Here is a 6,704-nt window from a genome sequence, read left to right as displayed (position 1 = left end):
GGCTTCCTGAAGGCCATCCTCATTCTGCTTGGAATTGTCATTGAGGACTACTCCAGCCATGTCACCCTGAAATTCGCTCGTATCCTGAGACTGAGACTAAGCCCTGGAGGTGTCATCCGAGCTCATAAGCTCATCTTCCTCCTCCGAGAAAATTACAGTGATAGTGGCTGAGATTAAAGGCTTATTGAGCCTACTTCTGAACCTGAACCGGGTAGTTTGAAAGGAACTATTCAGAGAGGGCCGAGAATGATCAGAGGGCGGAGAGGATGGAGAGGCAGAGGCTAAAGGAGTGATGCTTTGAGGGGCAGAGCCACCGCGACGCCGAGAAACTCCACGAGTACCAGAATTGCTTCCACGCCGGGGGACGCCGCGACGTCGAGCCATTGCAGGGTGCGCAGGCAGCTTAGGTAAATAGGATGACCGAAACTGGAGGGAAGGCGACCAGACACAGGCGGAATAAACCAAGTTAATAGACCAGACACATGCGGAATAAACCAAGTTAATAGACCAGACACAGGCGGAATAAACCAGGTTAAGAAACCAGGCACAGGTGGAATAAACCCAGTTAATAGACCAGACACAGGCGGAATAAACCAAGTTAATAGACCAGACACATGCGGAATAAACCAGGTTAAGAAACCAGAGGGGCTTCCATACACCCTGAGCAGAGCATGGGTGCAGAAAGCATAACGAGCAGAGGAAAACAGGATTGCAAATGTCAGCTGCAAACACCAGAGAGCACGCCATGTTTAAATCACTTGGCTGAGGATCTCGAACCGAATGAACATTAAATGTTGTAACCAGAGCCTTAATTCCACAATCTTCTCCTTTCATATCAGCTGATAATGAATTGTGTGGACTGCCGGATCCGTCCAAGTGTTTGGACAGCTGCCGTGTTTGCATGCATTGTATTTAACAGGCAGTAATTGCACCCGCATCCAGGGAATTGGTGGTTCCACTTTAAAGAACATGTAATTTTATATTTATTATGTGAAATATGTTCTTCATATTTTCCTCTATTGCACCCGCACCCAACAAAATTATCCATATGCATCCAAACATGATTAGTAACATCGATATAGAATCACAATAATACCATTGATTCTTTTTGTAAATTTGTTTACCGTTTTACCGAGTGACGTGGGTGTTCTTTAATGCAACATTCAACATATGGAATTGCAACTTTTCCTTTCATATTACTAATAATTACTGGATTTATTGCATTATTTTATGTTATGATGTTATTTTGACCACATTGTATGCATCTATCATGCATACTTATGTGTATGCTTATAGCTTACTACTTCAAGCCACTTCCATGGTTGTCATATCTTTTTGGCTCTCTTTAAAAGTGAACCTAGTCAAGTCTATTGTGATCGTTATGCTACTTATTTCCATATCCTTCCATAATCTGATGGAAGTGGCTTAGGAAGTATTTAGGAACAAGCATGTTCCTCCCAACTATGAACGACCTTTCATAGTTTTCCCTAAGCCAAGACCTTTTTGCTTTCTGGAACCAAATCCCCCCTTTGATTCTTAGGTTGTTCATCTTATCACGATGCTTTATTCCACTGTACTTAGTATTTATTTCCTACTAAGTGATCAACATAATATTTATCTCCCATTATGTTAATCTTGTTAATTATTCTCTCCTACATATTTTTAGAAGACTTTTAAGGAAGGTCCAACATGTGCACTTAAACACCAATAGATTTTCATAAGCTAGAAAGAAGTCTTTTGAACTCTAGTGCATTATCCCGAATATTCTCAATCCATTTATTTATTGTTTCAAATAATCATAAATTAATTACATCGTCACATGAGTCTCGTCATGGCTTTCAGTGACATTACATCTAATAATAGTTCAATGTCTAAAAAAGGTAACGATATAAAAGACAGAGTCCATATGCATCCAAACATGATTAGTAACATCGATATAGAATCAAAATAATACCATTGATTCTTTTCGTAAATTTGTTTACCGCTCTATAGAGTGACATGGGTGTTCTTTAATGCAACATTCAACATATGGAATTGCAAATTTTCCTTTCATATTACTAATAATTATTGGATTTATTGCATTATTTTATTTTATAATGTTATTTTGACCACATTGTATGCATCTATCATGCATGCTTAATTGTATGCTTATAGCTTACTACTTCAAGCCACTTCCATGGTTGTCATATTTTTTTGGCTCTCTTTAAAAGTGAATCTAATCAAGTCTATTATGATTGTTATGCTCCTTATTTCCATATCCTTCCATAATCTGATGAAAACATGAAGACAGGAACATATAATTCACAATACCAGTGAAGATAAATAAGCAATTTCCTTTTATCTAAGTTCTTAGTGTTTCCCAGTTTGGCTTGCATTATAGGTTTCATTTGAGAATTATGTGCATCTGACTCTTGAATATAACCATTGAGCCTTTTACTTGTGCATTTCTATGAGCATCAACTCACGATATGTTGGAAAATTATTCTCATTGATTCCAAATATCTTCATACTTATGTATGTGTTTTATTTTAAGACAATATATTACTAGCCCAAATTAAGTTTAAGGATTTTATTTCCTGATTTGGATGTGCAAATTAGAAATTTTTATCTTGATGTTTTTCCACCCTATTAGGTACCTCCCATATTTCCTATCAATATTCCCAGCTTCTCTGGTGACATCACTACCATGCACCCCTTTATAACCAATTTTGGTTCAACAAACATCTACTATGTCCAATTTCCAACGAAACCACAATGTTGATTTCTAATCGCATACCATTTTGAGACCAGTTGATTCCTAAGATTGATACCTATCAAGGACTCTATTTTCCCTTTGTTAGGGTCCATTGCAATTTTGTCGGAGGATTTAGATGTTTCACGCTTAATTTTAGCTTTGGTATATTTTACGTTTACATGTTTATGTGCAAGGGTCATGGTTTTTGAATCTTTTAAACACTATTTATGAGTGCCTTTGTATTTTTCTATTTCCATGGGTAGTTAGAATGACATTATTACTATTATTTTCATATTGATACTCTCCAATTATCCTATGTATGTTGTTATTTTTGTGACTGAGTTTTCCTTCATCGACAATTTACGATAATATTCTCTTTCATCTTGGCTATATATATATATATATATATATATATATGATATATATATATATATATATATATATATATGCATATTTTGCATAGGTTAATGTTCACATTTTTCCTTAAGGTAACGTTCTAACCACCAATTTCCTTGGTTACCATGTTTTTCCTTATATCCCATATATACCTTTACAATGACACTCATAGTGATCCTTTATGAAGTAAATTGGAGTGTCACACTTCCATATAGTTTGTCCTTATTTTATAGGCAAGAATAGGGTTCCCATGATTGTAATCGCTATGTTTGATTATTGAAGTTTTTTCCTTCTATATGCTTGACCCATAACATCCTACCAGTTCTAGCATTCAAACACTTATTTTTAGTTGGTTGCATGAACGTAGAGTTTATCCGACAAATCTCTGGAATATGCATGTGCCTTCAAATCGCAAGTGCTAATTTGTACATGTGCAAGAATAAATCATAATTTCATGTAAGATTACCTGTTTTAGGATCTTAGCTTAACATTTTCATTTGCCTAATTTCTATAGTGAAATTATCCATTTGAATAACTTTATGATGTTATAGCACATGCTTGTTTTTCTTATTGTAAAATTCCCTAAATAAGCATGAAATGTGAATTTATAGTATATTTTCCACATGATTCTTGAAGGTTTAAGAAACTTTCTAACATGGTGCCTGGATTAGGGTCCATTGCTTGAATCTAAGGGGAATGTTGCAATATGCTTGCTTTCTCTACAGTGATTATATAAATACAGGAATATAAAATATTCCTAACTCTAATGATAATATATATATATATATATATATATATAGATATATATGCAACATGAATAATTACCAATTTTAGTATTAGTAGAACTTCAATCATGTTGGGATAATAATTCAATCATGTCGAAATAATAACAACCCCTACATATGGTACACACCTAGAAGTCATTCATTTCACCCTATATACAACACCTCGCAAGACGTTATGTTTATGTGACAAGACTTTATAGTGGTGACTCCTTTCATGATGGGATGAAAATTGCATTCTTTCAGCCAAGCATTCCAATCTTATGGAGTTAATTCTTCGTCACTGACATTGGAAACATGTTTCTACCTAAAATCATTAGAATCATTTTCCAAAAGTTACAATGTACCAATATAAGTTTTCAACCCTTATCGTTAACATATTTAAGTGTCTGATAAGGAATTTCCACATGGGAACCATACACGAAATTTGGATGGAATTGCAATAGTATACATTATAAGTTAGGTATACCTTTTATAAATAAGACAAACACAACAATTAGGGCCCTCCCAACCAAAGACAGATTAATACCCCACCTCATTCACGTGCAATATTTACTACCGACTAGCTTTGTGATTGTTTTCTCCAATCCATTGTTAACTTCATTATTTTAGTAGTACTTAGATTAATATATAACTGATCATATTTCTTGGTTGGGTTCCTCAATGAAGGCATAGAAACATTATGATGACATCTTGTTATACATGTTGGGATAGAGTCCCCTAGGGTCAATTTTGTAAATAGTTTTGTAATTTTTGTAAATTCTCTACATTTTGAATAGCAGAGTGCGAAGGTTGTTAGAAGTCAAAGCGGCTTTAGGAAGGTTAAAGCCCCTTAGTGTGTTAGAAGTTAAGTTGTTTTGTGACTCGCCCATGGTTCGTGAACCATGGTGTTGTAAAAGAGGATGATATAAAAGAGTGTTACGAGGTCATAGGGAAAGAGAGAAGATAGTGAAGAACAAAGGTAGGTAACTTTTGGTCTATATTTCCTACTCTGTACCTAACCAAAGGGGGAGGCTCCTACAACTATGTGTGTGGAGACCTTGGTAAGTTCGTAGCTGAGTGTGAGGACACCTGCAGCTATGTGCGTAGGGAAGAAAGAGTCTGTAACAAAAGAATAGAACATAATAAAGATTATTTGAGAGAAATATTTGTGTATCCATGCGTTTATGTTTACTTCTTCGTTTACAATGAATTCACTTTGTTTATTGAAATTATCATAAGAAGCACTTAATAGATGCGCAAAAGTGGTAGATTTTTTAGCTTACCTGATGTTATGAATGTTTAAAGAAATCAGCACAGAGTTAGAATTTTCTATCTATAAGTTACTATAATTTATGTGTATCAAGGGTTAGTGTTCACGAAGGTCGGTATAATCCTAGGGGTAATAGAAACCCATCACACAGACCTTTGGATGCAGAAAAATTATTCTTTCATCTCCCAATACTGCCTTGGGTGACACTACAACCTCCGCTACATGGGTTGTTGGCGAGAGGGTTTGAAATGTAGGGTTTTGATGGTTGGAGTAGCTAACTTTGAACCTGGGTCCAGCCCCCTCAAACCAAAAAATGGTTTCATTGCTGGGACTAGGATATATCTAAGGAATGTTGATGTTGAATAAATGGTTCCCAACTAAGAAGGAGATCAAGATGTGGATAGACCAGAATCTGCATGAATTTGTGGCCTAAGAAAATAGGAATCCATGACTATCAAAGGAAGAGTTGTTGAAAAGATATTTATATACAAACAAAAGTAAAATTTTCTTCCTCTCTTTTCCATGCGAATTACACAAGTGGTTTTTTAAATTGGCAGATAGTCAAGGTATGTGGAAGTTGGATAACCCTATTGTGTGGACTCCGAAGTTGGTAAGGCACTTGGAAGTCTCAGAAAACAAGATCACGAGGGATTTCGATTACTATATTGATATAATTTTCGGTGATTTCATTATTGAGTTCGTGATCAATACATGTGTTAGTTATAGTGAAGTTGAACGCCGTTTTTTTAAAGGACCCAGAGGTAAGTATCTGAAGTCGTTGAAAATTTGGATTAAAATTATATTGTGCAAGAAAATGGTTATGCCATTGAATTAATGTTTAGGAGATATTTTATGGGAACTACTTGAAGTGGAAAGACATTTATAAGAGATCTATATTCAGGTGTTGAGTGCAGTTCTCTATTGGGAGCATCTAATAGTGATGAATAAAATAGTGTTCTGAAAACACCTCAAGATGCATTGTAGATGGTAAATCAGGGTATCACGGGAATACCACATCCATCCACTCCACCTCTGTCATCACCTTCACCTAACACACCTACACCTACACCTCCACTATTCAACATGGCAAATGCTATGAAGATGCCGATATTCAAGGGTTTGGGGATAGAAGACCCTGAACAGTTTTGGTTTGTGTCCAATGTTGTGTGGAAGTTATAGAAGATTACAGATGAAGACCTGAAGAAAGTGCAACTGGTCACAACATTACAAGACTTAGCGGTAATGTGGTATATTAAATATTGTTCAACTCATCCAAATGCAACGTTGAAGGAAACAAAGGAAACAAAGGACACAATAAATAATGAATTCAAGAAGCCTAAGTCGAAAGCCCAGTCCATAACAGAGGTAAAAAATATCCTACAGACATTAAATGATTCCTTGTGGGACTTTGATCAGAAGTTGAAGTGTCTGCTCCAGTAGACTAATATGGACAACACGCATGACCAACACAAGGACTGTATATTGCTTCGCTACTACCTCATTTGAGATTGCCATAGTCATAGAAGAGGATTGGAACACA

This window comes from Pinus tabuliformis, chromosome 8, assembly GCF_031772625.1.
Source record: "Pinus tabuliformis cultivar Carrire ecotype Pingquan chromosome 8, CPIR1, whole genome shotgun sequence".
Lineage (NCBI taxonomy): Eukaryota > Viridiplantae > Streptophyta > Pinopsida > Pinales > Pinaceae > Pinus > Pinus tabuliformis.
This window is presented reverse-complemented; position numbering follows the sequence as displayed.